At 37.6% G+C, this 22,638-nt stretch overlaps 1 pseudogene across 1 annotated transcript in view; it reads right to left on the bottom strand.

Moving 5' to 3' along the window:
- LOC145481372 (uncharacterized) overlaps window positions 1-13,385 on the bottom strand; it is a 130,674-nt pseudogene extending 117,289 nt beyond the window's left edge. The window contains exon 1 of the transcript XR_014048628.1: window positions 13,147-13,385. The product of XR_014048628.1 is annotated as an uncharacterized LOC145481372 (transcript). The remainder of the gene's footprint in view (window positions 1-13,146) is intronic.
- Window positions 13,386-22,638: the final 9,253 nt, after the last annotated feature.

Genomic DNA, 22,638 nt, shown 5'->3' with positions numbered 1-22,638 from the left:
TTTCGTTATTTTTCATATCAGCTCGTGTTATTGTAAATAATTGGTAGTGTGTGTACATGACTTCCTTCTGTAGTTTAAGTCACAAGTAGTTCAAATTTACCTCCGCTTGGAATTCCGGATGAATTAAGCAACAGACTCCACTAGGATACAGGCCGGTCGATCGATTCAAGTTTTAGGAAGTTGTGGGGACATTTGCCCTGTTCTGGTACAAGACACGCCACCCAGTTGCTGTGAATGGCATTTCTATGATCAGGACCACATCTCCCATCCACTAGATGATCTTATTCCCAAAAGAGCAAATAAAAAATACTGTACGGTTTAAACGTACCCAGTAAAAAAGCTAACCCCTCTCCCTTCCCCATCACAAAAACATTCCGAATTAATGAAACAATCCCCCCCTGAAACATGGTCAGACGAAACTTCCATTCACTTCACTTCATACATACGTATTTACATCCTTTTGAAGCCGTTCTCAAAAATGAGGACAAGCCCCCCAAATCTGAAACAGTATAACTCAACAAAGGTCTTGAACTCAACCACCACTTAATGTTTGAGGAAACTGGAAAGCGAATTGCCAACTTTAATTTAATTAAAAAATTCTCTTCAAGCGTATCTATCGCGAAGGTTCGGTGACGTCCATTTGTGACGAACACAGACGTGACGCAGGAAAGAAGGCTATAATCGAAGCTATAATCCTTCAAATATTTTCGCTCGCGTACAATTGGTCTAAACGCGTCAAGTGACTGGACATGCCCACGCTAAAACTGGGGAATATCCGAGCAATATTCCACAATTTTCAATACCGCACGTGTTGCGAAAAATATTTAAGCAATAGACCACAAGTTTTTATGGCTTATAGGCTGATAAACCAAGCGGGATGTTGGAAGAACACTCGAAGAATTCGTAAATCACGAGTCGCAGGCGAGTGATTTACGAATTCTTCGAGTGTTCTTCCAACATCCCAAGAGTTTTATCATGCCTCTAAACCATAGAAACTTGTGGTCTATTGCTTTTATATAATAATTCAGAAGACACGCGAAATTTTCATGAGTTTACTGGCACAATAAACCATAGCTGATTGACCAATCAGAGCGCACACATTCATTTAATTATTATATAATAAATAATAAGAAACACAATAGCCTCTACTTGGAGCGAAAATATGTCCGGATATTTGTCCTTGGACATTACCTGTTCCTCGAAGTTCACAGTTTTCCTCGAGCTACGCTCTCGGAACAGATAATGTCCGCGGACAAATATCCGAGCATATTTTCGCGCCAAATGGAGGCTATTGTTTATATATACAAAAGCACCCGCTACGAAAGCGCGCAATTAAAGTCGCACTTCTATTTAACAAGTGAAGACTATGAGCTCGAGATTTCTATTACGTGATAGATTACGAGGACGCCCGAATTCTCCCATACTTTAATTCGCGTTTCTGTAGCTCAAAAGAAATACAGAGAATGGTGTTTTCTATTTAACAATTAGATTATGAGCTAGAGATTTCTATCGCGCGATAGTTGACGAGAGCGCAGCCCGAGTCAGCTATCACGGAAAGAAATCGAGAGCGAATAATCTAACTGTTTTAGTATAACTCTACTAGTCGTTCAAACTTTATCTAAATCCTCTTCACAGACACTTCGAAAACTCCAAGAAGCGGCCGTCATTTTGTTGACAAGGGCACACTACATCGCTACTCACTATCTACAACAGAATAGATAGTGCGTAGCGTAGCCCATCAGAGAACGGCATGCGTGATAGAACGCTAGTAGATATACACTAATTCTTGAATAATGGGGCTCTTCACTGCACTCTACAGAAGTTCTACATATGTATAAAAGCTCCTTTTCGGTGTTTCTCACCGGGAAGACTTCAATATCGTGATCAATATTTCTGTTCCATTTAAAAACAAACGTGTCGAAAAAAAAAAAAGAAAATGAACAAACTGACTTCCATATACAAATATGCTTACCGAAGAAATTAGACGCAACGACCAGTTGCAATATGACGATGTTGACAATCTTCATTTCCTTGTTTTTCTTTGTTACCTAACAGTAAAACGCAAATACAATCGCATATGTAATCTTTATAATCTCGTCTACTTTTGTTTGTTTTCTTTTTCAATCAAAAAGTTTCTAGCTAGTGCGAATGTTGATGAAATACCTCCAATTTCATCAAAGGAAGCATGGATATTCATAATGCGAGTGAAGGCTTTTGTCTCTAGATCTGACACACTCAGCGAGTTCGACCCTCCCCTTCCCTTCCTCCACCTCATTTATATTCTGTATTTGTGATATAGGCACTTCTCCTTTTTTCTCGTGCCCTCACCTTTGCAAGAGCTTAACAAATAATAATTCGTTAATATTGTATTTCATATTAGTTTTAATCAATAAATCGGCCATTCTACGTGGAAAAAGTTATCCCAACAACGACTTGTCTGGTTTCGATTTCTTTAAGCACTCTAGCAAACAAAGCTCGACTGTTGACCTAGAAAATTTGACATAAGTACAGCTTCATAGTTATAATTTTGGAAACAAGAAAGGAAGACATAAAGGGACTGTTTAATTAACGGCGCACCGTTATGCTCTCGGGCAATAGAGACTTAATTACACTCGAGAAATATGAAGCCTGAGAAGACAATAACATCAATGACAGTGAACTATAATTTTCAATGGAATCATGAAGCCCTATCCCGCACGAAAATTACTTCTTTGTCTCTCTCGTGTTGGAAGGGAATACCATAAGCTGCTGTGCCATTTGTTTCTAACGCTCTCTTCAAGAAAACTTAGTGAATGTTTTCTGAAAAAAAAAGTTTTCCATATTTTGTTAAAATGAGAAACAACCCTGCCTCCTTCCTAGATTGTAAATGCCCTCGATCCATTTTTACCTTAGTGTGTCCAGAAGGTTTCCTCCGTTCAACTGCTGGTACAGTAAAAATCCACGTGTAAGAACCTACTTTTCTTAGAGTTTGGCAAAACAGGTTCTTGTATTATGGGGTACTTATTGACAGTTTAGGCTAAGTAGGTTCTTAATTAGGTTCTTAATTTCTACAAAGTCGGTAGACATTGTTGTTGATTATCAGAAAATAGTATAAAATCTGGTCTGTTCTTCATTATAAATATTTATTCAAACTGCAAGAGGATACATGCATGGAGCATTTGAACCAAGACCAAGATTACATAGAAATGATACATTCTGTAAATTGTAGCAATAATTGTTTCACAATAACAGTTCAAATTTAGCATACATTGTGCATTTTGAGTTTCATTTAACAATTCAATTTTCTAAACTCTCGATCACCTTTTTGGTTTTTGGTAAAAAAATATTTAAATTAAATAGTTAAACCCCACATATAAGAACCTGTTGGAAGTTGTTTGGCTAAACAGGTTCTTATATTTTGGGGTATTAAAAAAGCAAATTTCTGCCTGAAGGTTCTTAAATCCCTAGGTTCTTACACGCGGGTTTTTACTGTATAACACTTTTAACATTACTCTTTTAACATTCAATAAACTACAAATCTGATAAGAAAGGGGAAGGAAAAGTACTTACGTCGATATGCCGGAAATCCTCTTTGAGCTATTGAAATCTATATCTCTCTGCTTTGTTTTTCATTCAGTGACACATGCTGAAAGGTCATAGTCGAGACAGTCAGTAACTTTTCAGGTTGATGTTTGAGCAGGAATAACGTTTCGGGTTAGCTAGAGCAAACACCGAATTGTTTGCTTTGAATCCACTTGGCGGAATGTTATGCTACACGAATGGATTACTGTATAACAAAATGGTTAATCATTGACAATTACATTAACTTTTCTGAAGGAATTATGTTGTAAATGCATTGATTGTATTTCAGAAAATTAAAGAAGCGTACATATAGAATTTGTTGATAAATTTCGCTATTTCATCTATGCCGGCTGTTATGTAAATTTATCTATTCAAAGATAAGTCAGAAATAGAGCTCGTAAAAAACAAAATATCGATGTCAATTTTGCGCTTGCTACACACTTAAATTTTAATTTCTTTTGTCCGCTGGTGTAATTGATCGCCAAACTACACATAACAAAGAAAAGACGTTTTGTTTTTCCCCATGCATCATTAAAACTGTAAACCAAAGCATGAAACATTCCTCGGCCATGGGGCGGGCAAAGGGTTGGAAGGGGTGTGAGAAGGAAGATCAACATTTAAGTTAAGGGAAGTTGAAAGTGAAAACATATTCCTAATAGTGGGTACGATCATCTCTGGGAAGATGGACAAATTAAATAAGATCCAAATATCACCCTGCATAATAAAGTGATTCGAGAGAGCTGCCTGAGTTAAATTATGATGTGAATTCAAACCAAACACAAGACATGTTTGGTCCCGTGCTCTATCTCTGAAGATTTACAGGACCTCAACCAAATAAAATCGTCACAGCTAAAGAAATTACTGTTTAAGATCAAGACCTTTAGTGGGAGAGTTTAAACAGGAGGTCACTGGCTGTTAAAGGTAAAGCTTATAGTCAATAGCCGTTAATCAAATTGGTACGGTATCTTCTGAGCGTAATGAGAGATATCTTCAGTTGATATGAAGGAATTATCTTCGTTTAGAGATAAGAATAACATCCCAATAAATATATAGTGTTAAATGCATTCATTAGATTTTACTGAGTTGAAGTTCAGGTAAAGTTTGGAAATGTACATTTTATCTGAACTTTTTATCTGAAATTGTATGCGGTTTGGTAGATGAAACTAAACTTAGTCTGAAAACCACCCGCAAACTAAAATATCTTAGGTGTTGAACCGAAGAAACAAATTTGTGAAACAACCCCCCCCCCCCCCAAAAAAAATAAACACTAAACTAATCGGTAAAAACGGGAGTTTTTTCTTCACTTTCAGCTTTAAGCTCACTATTGGCGCAAAAATGAAATTTTCCAAATGGATGGTGTTTTAATATTTCATCGTTCTTATTTTAAATTCTAGATTGCATTATCTCACAGCCTTAAGGATAACTGCAAAAGATTGTTTTTCAAGTAAATAAGTAAAAGAAGACACGGCAAACAAATAGCACATGTAGTTTATTATTTTCTACTAATGTTCCTCATCGTTGTAAACTCCAAGTAATTACATGTTATGTCTCTGTGTAGCCAATATAAACAATCGATCTCTTTATTCAAGATTAACTCTATTAAATGAGGACGAAACAGATTTCTTTAAACCATTTCTATTTCAGTTTCCACAGAGAACAATGTATTCAAGGAAATAAGGAAATTAGCCGAAGCGTTAAGGAGTAAAGCGATCAAGTTACACGTGGCTAAGTTTACTTGATTAACCAATTGCAAATTACGTCGGTTCGCCCTCGGGTGTTAAATCGTGTTCTTCAATTTTCCGAAAAAACCCCTTCCAATTCAGTTTCATTATAAGATTTCTCAAAGTCTATTCATGGTTTAAATTTTCAGTGTTCTAAATAATTTTCTCGCGATTAATAAATGTTATAATGTACCGATATTAACGTTGGTGTTGCTACTTTATTTTCCATTTGTCCATAATATTCCTCCGGCACTTTTTTTAAGAACAAAATCAACGTGACCTGTTATTGAAAGCTAACAAATACGAAGTAAAAATTTTTCTAACGATATGTAAGAGTTTCTCGTTCGCTTTCTAGTTATACTTTTTCTCTGCCAGCCACCATTGAGTTCCTCAGCAGAAGCTGAGAGAAGGTGAGCCTTTAGAATATCTCCCCATGTACATCTACTTGTTATGGCCCATTGTCATAGTTACAAGATTCATGTTGGCAGGGATTATTTGTTTTTAAGAGGGTTTGAAAAGCAGAATTCTTTTTCATCATTTGTTTACAAGTTTCTCCAGCCGTCCCGACTGGAGACATTTGACATTTGCGATGTCCTAGTAGTTCTTCTTCGTTTAGTTGTTGTTAACAGACCTCTATTTTACGCTGAACCAATTCTCTCTACCTGATCCTTCTTCTACCTGCGCGTTTTTTCCAGTGGAGAATTAAATTTACGTTTCAGTGCTTCCTGAAAAAATGAAAATGATTAAGATTTGAAAATATTCAGATGTCAAAACACCTCTGTGAAAATTAACAAAGAAAATCATGACCCTGACGCCGTTTGGATCTCTGATCTTACTTAGCTTGGACTTTTAAGATTGTGTTTCGCGTTTAATTTATTGCATCCGATACGTTACTTGAAAGAAAATAAACGGTAGATGTTTAGTTTTGTTATCAACTTTTAATATTTTATCTCACATAAAACGTTTGACGTTATTCGCTTATAGCTGCTAATCAGGAAAAAGGAATGAAATTATCCTCGTCTGTAATCTAAGGTTAAAACGAACTTTACCTGAATTTAACTTGATGAATTGTTAATGAGTGTAACCAGCTGACGCCTGTACCGGCCGTAACCGGCTGTGACGAGCGTTGGCCGTTGTTCCACTTTTGACGTGTTCACTTTTGACCAAATTTGGCATCATTTATACTCAAGTTCTGCGGGAAAAGATCTTTCCAATGTTACCTAGATCGCAGTAATTGGGTCAACTGAGCGTGAAATATGCCTGAAAAAGATCAGAAATTTGAATGAAAAACTCGGAGCGAAATTTCCCTCCACTACACTTGGCTACTCCTTGGCAAGAATTGCCTGTCTCGATGATGCTTTCTCGGGAATTCTTGAACTGGAAGCAAGCCCATTAGAAGTTTAACCACTGCAGCAAAAAGATAAGAAAAGGCGAAAAAGGAAAGGCGAAAAAAAAAAAAAAAAAAAAAAAAACCCAAAAGCCTAAAGATGTAGGTAATTTTCTCGTCCAAAATCTCGAAATTTTGATTTCCGAGCACAGCCAACTACCTGTGTTAGTATTGAGCGGTGGCTTAAACGTTTATTGCAATAGCAGAAAATGTCGCATTACCGTTCATCTCAGTGAATCAGTTTGCACACGTCGATTGTTTGACCTTGGTTCATATATTCTGCTTTGTTGCAGTAGGTAGATGCTTCTCGTTGGAGTCGGTTGTGTACCTTTAAGTAACCCAGGAAAAGTTGTTTTTTGCTGGCAAGCATATATTTGTATGTGGAAGGCCTCATCACGGATGTTGCTCCAATACTCCCACGAACAACTTCAGCGATTTTCTCAGCGAGATCAAACTGGAAGTCAAAAATGCTTTCTCTCAGGGTAAAAAATTGAGCCAAAGTTCCATCTAAATTCTCACACCTCAGCTTTTTGCACACAAGGCCACCACTTTACCTAAATTTTTTACGCCTGAAAGTAATAAGTCACATGCCAGTTCCTTGAAAGTGGCCCATAGAACATCATTCTTGGCTAATCTACTTCGAGTAACTTTGGGATCATAATTGCCGAAATTCTCGATAAACTTAGCGGCAAATTGAGTAATGCCCGCCTTATCACTTCCTTGGATATTTCTTGATATATCTTCCATTGAGGACATTTCACTGCGCGAAAAGCCAAATATTCGGGCCCGAATTCGCTCGAATACGGATCGGCGCACGCCGCGTATGCCGCAATGTTCTGACGTATTCGATTGCGGCTGACTCGAAATACACCTGGAATATTCTAGAGGAATCCGGCCTGTTTTTCCGTATTCAAATTTAATACTCGTGAATGACTCGAAGTGTTCGATAAATCATACGGGCCACGTTTTGGTAGATTAATGTTGCATTAATGTTCTTCGAAGATATAGTGATCATTTATGACTCGAACATTTTCGAATACTCTCAGTTGTTCGAGAGTTTGCGACTGGAACACGAGATGCACGACGCCATTTCTGACGTGAACGTCTTCGAATACTATTGAATACGTCAAGTATGCTCTAATTTTCGAGAATCGCACGCTATGAATACGAAAGTTGTGTCACATTTTTCACGGCCAAAGATGTCTTGCGTCGTCAAGAACGGGTTTTATGCAGGTAATATACACTACCGCGTAGTTCAGTCAGACAACACGCTAATGTTCGAAGCGTGCGACTGGAACACGAGACTTATGCGAAGTATGAAACCTGTTCGTGTTTGAATACGGAGGTACACGTGAGGTTTTAAGGAATTCTAAACGACACACTTCAAGTGTTCTGTAGTGTTCGACTGGGACACGAGACTCACGCGAAGTATGAAACGTGTTCATGTTTGAATACTGAGGCATACGTGAGGTTTTAAGGTATTCTAAACGACACACTTCAAGTGTTCTGTGGTGTTCGACTGGGACACGAGACTCATGTAAAGTATGAAACGTATTCGTGATTGAATACTGACGCCAACGTGAAGTACTGAGGACTCATACCAAAGCTTGTATATCCCCCAAACTGTGTTCAAACTGCGGAGTGTAACACACTTTTAAATTCCTTTGGATTCCTAACAAAACCCACCCAAAAGAAGGAAAATTACCAGGACAATATGCATGTTATCCCAACAAAAAGCAAACAACTGCCGTTATGACATCTTCATTTCATTTCAAATAATACTTTATTTATACTGAAATAATAAAACTTACATGTATATTGTTACTTGTTCGTGTATGTTTATTTTCATCAAACGAAGGAAGAATTTACATTGTTAAGATCCTATGTTATGAAAAAGTATAAGGAACCATCTGAGAAGCAAAACCTAGAAAAACACTATAACATTTTGTATGCATTTACTTTATATCTAGATGCTGCTTTATTATGAAAAAGCATAACCATCTGAGTAGCAAAGTCTTTAAAAAACACTATAACATTTTTGTTTGCAAACTTTATAACTAGATGCTGCTGTGTTACGAAAAGGCATAATGAAGCATTTGAGAAGCAAAGTCTAAAAAACCACTTCTATAACATTTTGCATGCAACTTTCTAACTAGATGCTGCTATATTATGAAAAGGCAGAAGGAACCATCTGAGAAGCAGTGTAAAAAAAACACTTACATTTTGTATGCAAACTTTACAACTAGATGCTGCTATGTTACAAAAGAGAATTAAGGATGAATTAATGAATTGCTGCTTTGCATATTTAGAGCGGTTTTCAGTTGAGTGTCGAAAGTAATTAGACAATTACTTTGGTTTAGACAATACTTTGGTTTTGGTTTTGGTTTTACTACACTTCGAGATTGGCTGAGAAGTCAAACTGGTGAGTAGTTGGTTTTAGTTTTGGTTTTACGACACTCAATTGAAAACCACTCTAACATCATCATTATTCAGTTCAACAATTGGAACCCTCTTATCATTACCATATACCTTTAGAGGTGTCTCAGACAAAAGGGATGTAGTGCATCTGATTTAATCTGTAGACACTGTATGTAAACCCCATATCAAATTAAAACTTATAGAGCTGGCTATCAAACTATACCAAGGACTTTCAAATAAAATGAATTGCCAAATTTTTCTAGACATTTTAGTGCTGGCGTCCAAATCATTATTATTATTATCACATTTTGAAAGCTACATGTACAAGTCAAAGCGAACTTTGTTTCTTGTTAATTTAATTTGTTTCTCAGTTTCTGGACACAAAACACTAAAAAAATTGCCTGCGTGTTGCCATATTCAATCACAGTAAAAAGTTACAGAACATTTCCAAAACAGGAATAAAGAATGGTGGAGTGATCATTCAAAAATCACTCTCAGAGAAAAAATATCTCAAAATAAAAATTAACAGACATGGATGATAAACTAGCTACTGTCCAAAATTCGAGGCAGACTCACTTTGACTTAGCTTTCAAAAAGTGATCGGATGCTCGCATAAAGAAACCCTGAAAAATTTGACAATTCATTTTATTTCAAAATTCTTGGTATACGTGTACGTGTAGATTGATAGCCAGCTTTATTAGCTTGAATTAGACATGCTAAATGGCATGGGTGCAAGACACTCTGAAAGATATAGGGTAACCTCAAGACAAAGAGCTGAAAATTCAAACCAAGACCTGAGATCAACACTAAGTGTTGACAGGATTGATGACCAAAAGGTTTCACAGTCACATTGGGAAAGCTACACTGTAAGCACCTGGGTTTCTAGTGCATGCAAAAACATACTTAAGATGCCTTCGAGAGAAGGGAGAGTTGTGTTGCACATTAATCAAGTTTACTGTGCAAACAAAGTATGAAAAGATGTGAAGGCCAGAGTTTGTGGGCTTAAAAACATTAAAAACGATTCAAGCAACAATGTTCAAGGTTACAGATTATGTTTCATTTTACACTGACAAAGGTAGCCAAGCTCTAGAAGCCTTTCATTTTTTGCTAGACATGGTGCAAACTTTTTATGCATTAATTAATCCAATCAAAATTTGAGTGTCAAATTCAATATTGTTCTGAATTTTCAGCTCTTAACCTGAAATGAGTGGCTAATAGTCACTCTGAACAAACAGAATGAACTGATTAGATAACTTCATGTAGACATGCAAACAAATTCCTTCTTAGGCTAATAACCTAAATGAGTAATAAAACTCAATTTTCAATATTTACCTTTGGAAGGGATATGGTTAGTACAGTGGAACCTCTATTTAACGAGCCTCTATATAACGAGGTCCTCAGTATAACGAATGATTTTCATGGCCCCAGTAATAGTAGACTATACAGAAAAGAACCTTGATACAAAACCCTGTTATAGTGAACATACTTTGCCAATTCCTTGGCACTTCATTATATCAAAGTTTCACTATAGTTTGACATTACTATGCCAAATTGTCTTGAAATTTGTAGTGGTCATCAATGAAACAGGGTTTACATGTACCTTAACATAATGTATATATAAATAACAGATGACAAACTGATCAAACGTAGATTTGACTTGACATTTTATTACTATTTAGTTTCGTACTACACAACTTGTGTGCAGTACTCATCAGATAAAATTGCCAAATGGGAATTTACATCATTACACTGATTTGAAATACACAAGCGACCATTGGAAATGTGATAGCTACAATAAGCGAATGCTTTTACAAAACAAAGGATAGTTGGAAATTAGGAATAAACTCTGTTATTATTGAAATACAAGAGAAGATTTAAAATTTAAAATTTAACATGTAACATTTTTGAGGAGGAATTTGTTTGCATGTCTACATGAAGTTATCTAATCAGTTCATTCTGTTTGCTCAGAGAGGCTAACTCAGGTTTACAAATAATAAAGTACTTCTCCCAAACGCATAGGTTACATCGATTTGAAGCGGGGTTATATGGGGCAGCCTCCAAGTGACTTTGACAATAAATCAAAGTTCAAAGTCACTTGAAAGATTTTAAAGCAAGCTGCCCCATGTAACCCCACTTCAAATCAATGTAACCTTTGCCTCTGGGAGAAGTACCTTTGTAAACCTGAGTTAGCCTCTCTGAAAAAAATGGAATGAACTGATAACTTCATGTAGACACGCAAACAAATTCTTCCTGAAAAATGCTAAATTTTAACTTTTAAAGCTTCTGTTGTTACACAATATTAACAGTGTTTATCTATAATTTCCAATTTTCCCTTTTTTTTTTTTTGTAAAAGCATTCACTTATTGTAGCTATCATATTTCCAACGGCTGCAGGTGTATTTCAAATCAGTGTAATGCTGTAAATTCGCATTTGGCAATTTTATCTCACAAGTGCTGCACACAAGTTGTGTACAACGAAACTAAATAGTAATAAAATGTCAAGTCAGATCTACAGTTGCTCAGTTCGTCATCTGTTATAATCACGCTCTAGTTTACTACTGAGCACTCTGAAGACAGATCTCCAAATCACCTTGTTTATATATAAAATATATAGAGACTGACTAGTGAAATGCCAAAATTTACTTGCCAATATAATTTTTCAAAAGCTCTTACAAAAATAAATCTTAAAAAGTCTCCATGGCCCCCTAAATAGTCATAAATACATACATGTATCTTGTAAGCCAGGGTTCTTCCTCGTAGGTTTTCCTTTTTTTTTCTTCAAATAAGGAGGCCAGGGATTATACATACATGTAAGGCATTACCAATTTTACTTCATCCTATGATTAAAATACAATACGCATAAAAGGCTGGTTAAGTTTATGTGTAATCCCACACTGGGAAACCTCAAATCAAGCTTGCAGAACCAAGGAAAATATCATAATAAATCAATCACTAAATTTTACACAGTAGTTTGATTTAATGGTTTAATTCACCATCGTTCCCATTGCTGTCGCTCTTGAAGTCAAGGTTACATTAACTTCCAATGTATAACTTCTGCTTGATAAAGAAACATTTACAATCAGAGGCAATTCCATACATCTTAAGCAAACACTACAATTGAACTTTACCCTGGAAACTTAAGCTTAACTTACTCGTACGTACAAGACAACCCGGGAAGACAACAATGGCTTAAGTTTTACCTGTTGTTGTTGACCCGTACCTCCGTATGTATCGATGTTTTCACCAGTTGTATGCCGCCAAAAACTGCTTGAAATCGTGCACAGAGAAGAAGTGAAGGTAAACTGAATTTTGTCCGCCGAAGTAGAGTTTTTAAACAGTGAAAAAGGACCAAGAGATCGATGCAAGCTTCAACATTTTACACCTTTCAAAAAGGACGCCAAAAAATGGCGCGAGAACCGAGAGAACCTGGTATCTAATTTGGAAAACCGCTGATCCGTGCTTGTTGAAGGTCGGACACTCAGAATGCTGATGAATGTCGTTTCTCTCGTTTTGTTACAAGTCGTTTCGAAACACATTTAAAGTCAATTTCGTTTCAAAAGTAACCTCGGGGAAAAAAATCTCATTAAAGTGTTTTCGACTTCGTAATACGTTTTGTGATTTCTTGTTCAAGCGTAATGCAATGTTGATATGATGGCAGGGAGTCGACTGAGGAAGCTACTGGGCCGTTATTTAGGAGTTTCGTTGCCCTGCGGGCTCCGGAGTTAAAGTCATCCCACGGAGAAAAGATATTTGTCTGAAGGTCTCGGGACTTTCTCCACTGAATACACCAAAACTTCTCCGAAACGAACTTGATTCCTCTTACTAACCAAACTTTGCGCAGCTTTACGTGTCTCTAGTCAGTTTAACTTTGCCGAACTTTACGTACATACATACATACATACACGCATACATACATACATACGTATCCCGTACTGTCCAATCTGTGGTTTCGTGCTGTGTTAACCACTTCAGACGAGACGGGTCATACAAAGAGAAATCGCTTTGTAGTGATTATCCCGAAAACCTCCGTCAAAACCGAATGAGGGGAATTCGAAGTTACAACAAAGTGTGTAAATTTCTTGATTCAAGCAAAACACATGCGCCGCGCCGACAACATGAACCAAAAAAGTACAATTGTTCTGGTCAACGAACGAATACACGGTCGTGCTCCTGCCGTATGCCCATATTCGATAAGAATATTCCAGGTCCACGTCACGGTTGTACACGCGATGAATACTCTAGAATTCTATAGCTTTGGCGTCAAGATCACGTATTCGAGGATAAACGTATACACGCGCAGATCGCGCATACTTTGAATTCATAGAAGAGTTCGCCATCATACTCTAGGAGTACGACAGATGTGTGGTATACTTTAACGAAAATCCTCGAACGATTATGAACGGAGCGTATTCCACCGTATTCGATACGAATATTCCAGGTGTACGTCACGTGTTGTGTGCGGCTTGAATACTCTAGGATTCTATTGCGTCACCATCACATATTCGAGTCTAGAATACTCTAGAATATTTTGGCTTTCACGCAGTGTTTGTTTCCGGTTTTCCTGAAAGTCCGTCGCTAGTCTCCCCGTATCGCTGATCACGTCCGCAAGTCGAGCCAACGCCATGCCGCCTTTCACTGCTTTTTGTGCCTTTTTTGCCATTTTCACAGCTGATTCATAGCTACCCCCAGGTCCTTCGAATAATTTTGGTGGGTTAATTGCTATCACTATATGACCAATTTCGTCCAAAGTGAGCCCTGTAATAGCCTCTGTTAATATGCTCTTAATCTGTGCCCCTAAGTCTTGGGAAAGTTCATCTGCCCTCTTCGTGAAATTGTCCAATTTGTCTTTAATGTACGTAACGTCGTTATCTGCAATTCCTTCGTCATATCTACTTATCCCTTGAAAGTAATTTGAAACTCTTTTTGTAGCGATTTGGTTTGCTGTTCGGCTTTTGAGCAATGTTGCTAAAAGTTGAATATTTTGCAGGGCCTTCTTCCTGAGGTCAACTAACTTTGCATGATTAACCCGCGGGAAACGACGTAAGTCCCTCGCCTGTTTGGGGACTTTCAGTTCTTTTTTCATTTTCTTTAGCACTGTGTATTGTTCATAAATTTGTTCAATGATGCAAACGTCTTAAGCATGGAGATCACGACAAGCTTTGATTGAGGAGAAGAACGACTTCTCATGCTTCGTTACTAAAGACACGGCAGTTTGTATGTCTGCGTATCCTCTTACATTTGCAACGCGATTAAAGAACAATTTCCACGTCAAGGTACTTGCGTATGCCTTTACTGTAGCTACCATCCTAGGGATCCCGAAGCTCATGCTGTATTAAGATGATTATAGCAAAGGCTTCGTGCAACGAGATCGCTCGTCTTGTGCCATAGTAATGATAGCATCATTGGTACTGCTTCAAAAACATTGTAGCTGTTGTTATTTTACAAGCATTTTTAATCTGCGTACCTTGTGATAGCCAAGAAGAATCACGTTTGTTTTGTCCCCCAAAACACTCAGAGGCCGAAAGGCATAACTTGGTAACAGTAGGAGCTTTTGGGATATTTCTTAGATGGGTCTTAATGGGTTCACACATAAGATCGAGTGGAAAATCATATCCGGTGAATACAATGACGCTATGCAGAGAAACTTCTGATATTCCTGGAATGTTTTGATCATTTTACCGAGACCTCGTTCGTTATAGCCCTGTTCTAAATCCTTTGTAACGGAAAAGCCGCAGTTTCTTGACAATTGGCTCTCTTGGCTGCTCAACAAGGACGCGTATGAGCCTTTCATCTAACTCTCCTTCCGCGGAGTCGAGTTTTTCAAGATCTGCAATTTGCGAAGGTAGCTCGTCTAGACTTAGCAGCAGGTCAATCGTACGTTCAAGGGTTTGGTGGGTCCGAAAAGCTTTCAGATTTGCGATCATAACATCTCTTGCTTGAAGAGCATCGTGAACCGCCTGCCCCCATGTACATTCAGCTTGCACGTCGCCGGTAATTGTTAACAAGGTAACAATTAGCAAAATGCCTTGGACGCAGATAGCTTTCATCGTGCAAGTGGCACTCGTAAGTTGTGACCAAGTACACCTTTACACCTGCAACATAGAATCCGAAGCCTGAACAATGATGCTAAAGTATCATGTATACTATGGTTTACCTTGTTTGAAGTCTTACTGATCCTAAGAGAATGATGATTAATCTGAAAGAATTATGTTTTAATTGTACCAAAATCCGTGTTGAGATACATTTCGTCCTATTCAAGATCATGAAACATTTTACCCCTGCCAGGAACACAGTAAAACTCAGTTTCATCATGACAAGGATTACACCAAAACCCGTTTTAAAAAGGGGATAAAGACAATTACGAAATGGCTAAATTATTTTGAGAATAACAATTTATTAAAGCAACTAGCTACACTGTGTGCGAATGCATAACGCGAAGTGCTGGTTCTTTCTTCTTTTTTTTTGCGTCTCTAGAAATTAATCTCTTCTTCGACACACTTTCATGTTTGCGATTGACTTTTATTTGTTTAAGCATATAGTATGTCAAAAACGAATGTCAGTGGTGGTTAACCATAATTTCAGAACCAAATTGTATGTGATAACTACAGACAAAGAGGCCAAGTTGCCTGAAAGCGAAAAGTTGACTATCAGTCATTCAAAACGAGAGATTTGTGTTACTGTTTTAATAGACTATAAAGAGTAACAATAAAAATTGTTATTGCTTTTTAAGCCAAAAGGGCAAAGTGAATGCGTGCTCCATCAGCGAATAGACAACGATAAGAGAACCAGTCACTTTCGCTGATTTCTTATAGAACACCCTGAGTTTCAACTAAATTCAGAGTTTGAATTTAAGAACTCTAGAGCTGGGAACGCAGTCCTACTTTACCGATGTACCACTTACTGAAATAATATTTTCTTTGGTGGAAACAAAAATTTTTTCTTGCCACTTGCAATAGTCGTTCTTCATTGACTTTAAAACTGCCTGATATTTTCTGCACAAAACAGTGACATGAATGCACACTAGCCGGCAATGTAAGCAGCGAAAGATAACAGCTATGCAAACTCAATTGCAATCTGGATTGATAATTGATACGCTGGGAATTATGCAAATGACATTATAAAATAATTTGCAAGTGTTCCTCTCCATCGATCTAATGGAGGCCGCGACAGAGAAGAGGTTGGCGATCCACCCTACCATCTAACGAGTAAGTCAGGCTTGATCTAGTTGTTCGCTTCTATTTTCGTCTGGTCTTAGGTTTGTCTTAGGCCAGAGCGATTCCTCTCCATGACTTAAACTAACCTGCTGGTTAACTAACGGTTCAAGAATGCCGAACGCGTAAAGAATTAACGCGTATGCTAGATCAGTCATTTAATACAAGACAAACAAGTCCCTTCGTCTTCCTTTCAGGACAAGCTTTTTGTGCTGCGATCACCAAAAACGTAAAAAAAAAAAATTGAGGAGATAAGAAAAGTTACTTACAACAGACACAATTGCTAAGCAAAACTGGCTGTGCATAACAAATTATACCCTTTTACAAGGTGTATGTTCCGCAAATAAGCCATGTGCATAATAAGACCGTGGATATATTACTATAAGAATAACAGAACGCTGAGGTGTGTCGTTAACAACTCAGACCCTCTCATTAAACTCTTTTTCTAACTTTCCAGGCATTTAGTAACATATACTAAGATTATCGATACTGCGTAAAAATTGCGTGCGTAAAAGATCTACAAAATGAATTTGAAAAAAATACGACGCTCAGAAAGTCTTTAAGAGGTCTGGAATCTACGGCAACCCCACGTTTGAAGTGCTCGGGTATCCTTTCCCGTTTAGGTTTTACCTGCCCCATTCGAAGAGTTACAATGAACCTTTCAAATTACGTATGGTGGTTTGACATGTTTGGAAACGAGTTTAAAGATATTGAAAACCTTTATTCGAAAGTCCGTGGATGAGAACTTGGAGTTTATGATCGTTCTAATCAAGACTCTTGAACTGCATGGCCATGTGTTTCTGCTTGTTTTCGTTTTTCTTCTTTTAAAAATGGGTCTTAACTTTGCCTCCACTTTTGAAACTAGAATGGATATACTGAAGCGCTATCGTGGCGATGTATTGGGTTGTTTTTCTCTCTCTTACTTCTTTCCTCTTTTGCTTTTAACAATACATGTATTATTGTTTGCATTTGATTGTCCATTGTCCATGATTGATCATTGCCGCTTTGTCTAGTTTTGTGATAAACAAATATTTTATTTGGAGTTAATTCCAGATATAACGTATTTTCTTTCTTTCCTGTCTTCTTAAAGCAGAGTTGCACAACGTAGGCCTTCTACCTCGACCTGTCTATTAAAGTCACTCTAGACCAAAAAGAGTTTTTTCGTTTCTCATCCAAAAGTTCTGTGCCATTTTTATTTTTACAATGCCACCGAGCACAGCTCATTGCCACCTAAATATCTCATTTGATCAGAAAATGAATCCAGGTACCCGCGTATCTATTTACATTATCGTTTTGAACAGTGACAGATTGGTAGAATTGTTTATTTTAAGCTTTCAATTTTACTTGGGTGGAAAATCATTCTAATTAAAATGTAAATGCTTTTTTTTCTGTCTTTAGATTTTTATATCTTAAGAGCTAGCTAACATGGGTCAAGCAAAAAATAGATGCAATAAAATATAAAAGGAAATGAGAAGTTCTCTTGCGGGTGAGAACAAGCGGTAAGTAATTATTAAAAGTTTTATTTTGCCAGCAGTTTCTTTGTATTCTAAATTATTACAGATTTTGGTACCTATTAATTTATTTACAAATAATACTGGCAACCTTTAGATAGAAGGATGTCTATTTTGCTACATTACACTGCTATGTAAAATTGAAATTTAATGTAGTTTTGTTTCAAACAAAACCTGTTTTCTTTTTCATTAATCTGTCAAAAGCAAAAAAAATTCGATCTAGATTTAGCGTTTATCAGTTCGCATGTAATTTTGTATTGCTATGGAATTATAATGACAATACAAGTAAGTTGAATAGGTAAATTTGCGAGTGAACGAGTTTTTAACGTATTAGGTATTATTTTAATTGCTGCTGCATATTATATGTTACTGTTTTTATTTTAGTAGATCATATTCTGTGTTTAACAGGAAAAAAAATCATTTCTCTTGTATCTCAGTTTACATGGGTAATTATCGTTACACTTCATATTCCCTTGTTTTGTTAGTTCCACAAACATGGCCGCTGCTTGCTCCATTTTGTTGACACCTTTTTTTAAAGTAAGGAATGTAAATTCCTCTAAAGAATAAACAGATATCGACCCAACCATTTTATTTCGTAAACAGTATGAAACTCAGTCGTTGCTATGTTAGTACCATTTAATTTCACAATTGAAAAATAAAATATAATATTAGTTACCTTTTCTTAAACTTTCCCAATACATCTAAGTAAGAACACGTAGCACTCGCCTAAAACAGCAGTGCAGACTTCTTTAAGGGTTTATATTAAGGTCAATATTATAAAATGTAGCCACTAATCCTGCACCATTTACTATCACCACCTTGGAGCCGGCGGTTATTTTTGGAGATCATGCGAGTACTATTACTAATCTGCTAGAGATCGTTAAACCGGTTCATGCCAGAAATGCTTGTTTACAGCGAGACTTTCTTCGCGGTTTCTATAAAGACATTTGCTCTATGAGACACACCTGCAGGGAATCATGGTCGTTGTATTCATCATCTTGGACTGGACATTTGTTCTGAAGGTATGTATACAACTACCATGATTCCCTACAGGCGCGTCTCACAGAGGGAATTGGCCATTCACGCATATTCAACAAAACAAATATGTCTCGATTGCAGCTACCTTCGCGGGCAGTGTAAGCTAGTCATTAAAAAGTGTTATTAGCCTCGAGCTTTGGCCTCGTCAACATTTACCGCGAAATAGGGTCATTACGCATGGAAATAGAACTACCAAAAAAGACATTCTGTCCATTTCAGAAGTTTCAGGTCATTGATATCGGCAGCTGTATAAACAATGAAGACCTGCGCTGTGGTGATATTATTCATGTCCATGGTGTTGTCAGGTAAGAAAGAGTACAACTTAAACGATGAAAAAATAATATATCTATGATAAGCGAGTTCATGGAATTGTTGTGGAAGATTGCAAGCCAAAGGGAAAAACGTAATGCATGACCAAACCACGGCGGTTTTTAACGGATTTATGCCAACATGCCTTCTACATACCTCTTTGCTGGCCTGATTAAATTGACCTGGAGCTCCATGTACCAGGAAGTAAATTAATCCTTCAAACAATACTTCAAGTGTTTTAGTTTCTAGTGTTTTGCCTGCAATCTTTGTACTTTAAAGCACGCATATTAGTGGAGAGAACATCAGTTTAAACTCGAGAAGTATAGTTATTTTTCGTTGTCATGACAAGCTTCTCTTGAAGATTGAAGGCCAGTGGTGCCAGCTAGATCTTTGTATTAAAGATGACTTCTAGAAAGAAAAACACTGAACTTAAAGTGTGTCCATAGGGCGTAGATATTTGTCCAAAAAATGTTCTTCCATCCTAACCCTGTTAAAGTTCCCGTTTGAGGCACGCCCATCCAGGATGACCGAGTGTCTCAGCAAGTTCTCGTATGTTACCGACGTCACTTCGGAAATAACAGAACTTACAGCCGAAAATATTTACCCTGAAGCTGCGTGTAAGTTTCGTACCCCAGAAACATTTGTGTCGACTAGGAGAGCAACGGCAACAAGAACGTGATAAAATAATTCTAAAATCCTAATTCCATCGTGAAATGACCAGTTTTTAAGAATTTTGGAGAGCCTGAGCTGCTAAGCTGATTGTTCCTATTTCTGTTTGGAAATGAATGCTTTCTTCACTTGATTTTCCCGAAATGATGTGATTGAACGCCAATCTCCAAGTGCTAGATGAGCATGGATGTAAATTTCCTGTAGGCGATAAAGGCACTTTAATTATTTCAAAATAATGACATGTAGTGCTGTTCAGGTAAACTGCAAAAATCAAGACATAATTTCTATCGTACCGACATATGGGCTACATGCCCTCTTGCGCAGCTCCATTTGTATTCAAGGAATCGACTGTTATGCACGGAAGACCACAGAAGTCCCCTTTGCTTGTTGGAATTGTGTTGATTCTGCAATGTTTAGAATAACAGTATATTCTAGTTTTACAAATCCTAGCTCCGCATGTCGACAGTAAATGTGGGAATAACATCGTCACCAAATGGGCCGTATGTATAAAACAACTAGAGGGAAAGTGTCCTGAAGATTATCTTAAATTAAAGACCGTGGAAGAGACTTGTAATACAGATCACGTGTGCTGTCTTGTGCGACCAAAGATACATCTCAAGGTGAGATTCAAACCGGTTTCGTACTGGTGATCACTTTTGTCGGTTCCAGTGTAAGCACATTTTTCTTTATAAGCGGTAAATTTTGAAATATTGTTTGCACCATGTTGGTGTTGGAGATCTCTAGAATAGACATTTTTGTTTCACTTTGAAATGCATGGTCGACTTAAGAAACAGCTCTCAGGAAACTGAGAGGTGTTAGTTGTATCACATGGAGGTTTCTCTGTCGTTCGTAAATAAATGCTTTACTACTTGCTATCCGTTGAAATAAAATGGTTGACTAATTTATAGCTGACAAAGTTTAAACATTTGTTTTCCTATCCTGGCATCACCTCGCAAAGTAAGCGAAGAAAACCGGGTAGTAATTGCAGAGACGAGAACAATGGCATGTCTGCACGTCAAGTACCTGCCAAACGATGGCAACATATCAACACAACACATCGCAACATTGTTGGCCCAGCATTTGCAAGCTCCGGCCAAACGATCGCAACATTTCAGCACAACATATCGCAACATTGTTGGGCGCAATATGTTGCGCGCGTTTGGCCGCCCTGTTGCAACGTTTTGCGACATGTTGGGTATTGAAAATCGAACTAGTGCGCATGCCCGGGTGCAACATTGTTGCACAAACCTGGCCAAATGAGTACAACATCTTCTCAAACTTATTAATAATTCATAAGGTCAACTACCAACCACAAGATGTATACCACATCACGTGCATGTGTTTGGATACCCAATGAAAAACAGTATACCACTCTCCAGTGAGAGTGGTATATACCACTAAAATATGCACAATGACAACTTGCACAAAATCAATGAATATTTATTACTCAGAAGTAAGCTTTTACAATGTGTCTCCTTTTGTTTTCAAAGTCACACCCATTCGCGTTGCTTCTTTCATTTCTACATCCAAAACACGCCGAAATGTCACAAACCTAAGAAAGCGAAAGAAAAAAAAGCAGTATTAAAAACAATGCACACAAGTAGTTTACGCGAACCAAATTTTATCCCCAAAAAATGTAACTTACCTTCGGTCGGACATGTCCAAAGGGTTCAATGCAGCACTCCATTTACATCAGAAAGGTGGCGCTTCAGTCCGCAAATAATCGAGTACAACTAACGGGAAGGATAACGTTCCCCAGAAGAATTGTTTACTTCTTGAACGAACTTCGACAGCCAGTAGATGATACTGCATGCAGGCATATCTGTAATGGCCGTTTCCAAAGTTTGCACTCTTTCTTCAAAGTCTTTCGTGGTAAAAAGACCGCCGGGTTCCAAAGTACAGGACTTCACTTATCGATGCGGTTTCCATTCCTCGAAAACCTTACACGACCATTTGGGTTTATAAGCTGTTGATTTCGGTACTGCATTATCAACACTTTTCTTCTCATCCTCCACACTTTTCGGCTACCGAAATCTCTCGAACGACTTTCTTGCGATATACATCCTGACTGGACGACAACTTGTAAATGCTGGCAACCCCAGCAACTTTCACATCTCAGAATAAATTAAATCGCACCATAAATGCAAATTAATTACGCCGGTAAAAAATATCATTGATATTGAAATTATCGAGGAAGGAATGTTAGACAGCAAACAATTCTAATTGGAAGTCTTTGTTTATTATTTCTTTAAGAGTGATCATGAGAAGTTATTTCCAAAACTTGTGCTTCGTGTTTCATCGGGGTATCCAAACACCTCGAAACAATAAAAGCACTCGGCCTACGGCCTCGTGCTTTCATTTGTTTCTCGGTGTTTGGATACCCCGATGAAACACTCGCTCTCGTTTTGGAAATAGTACATGCAACATCCACAAATGTTGCACGAAAAATTTGACCAGTTAATTTGAGCCAACAACACCCAACATGTCGCAACATGTCCAACATGTCGCAACATGTCCATCACATCGCAACAGGGTGGCCAAACACGATGTTGCGATATGTTGCGTTGAAATGTTGCGATCGCTTGGCCGGGGCTTTAGGTTTCATTGAAAACAAAACGCCGAGTTTGGGATAGTTTAGATAAATGTATAGCTGACTTTAAATCTTTGTAATAACGGCTGCTCACGTGCGCTAGATTTTACAAGCGCATGGCAGGCTTTAAATGGCTTTTAATTTTGCGTTGCATACTACTGTGAGTGTCGAGTCGGGAAAATCCGTCAAAAGTGAACAGAGTTAGTCAATCGTGCAAAAAATGC

This window comes from Orbicella franksi, chromosome 3 (assembly GCF_964199315.1).
Source record: "Orbicella franksi chromosome 3, jaOrbFran1.1, whole genome shotgun sequence".
Taxonomy (NCBI): Eukaryota; Metazoa; Cnidaria; class Anthozoa; order Scleractinia; family Merulinidae; genus Orbicella; species Orbicella franksi.
Note: the sequence above shows the minus strand (reverse complement) of the source record. Positions and strands in the feature narration are given on the sequence as shown.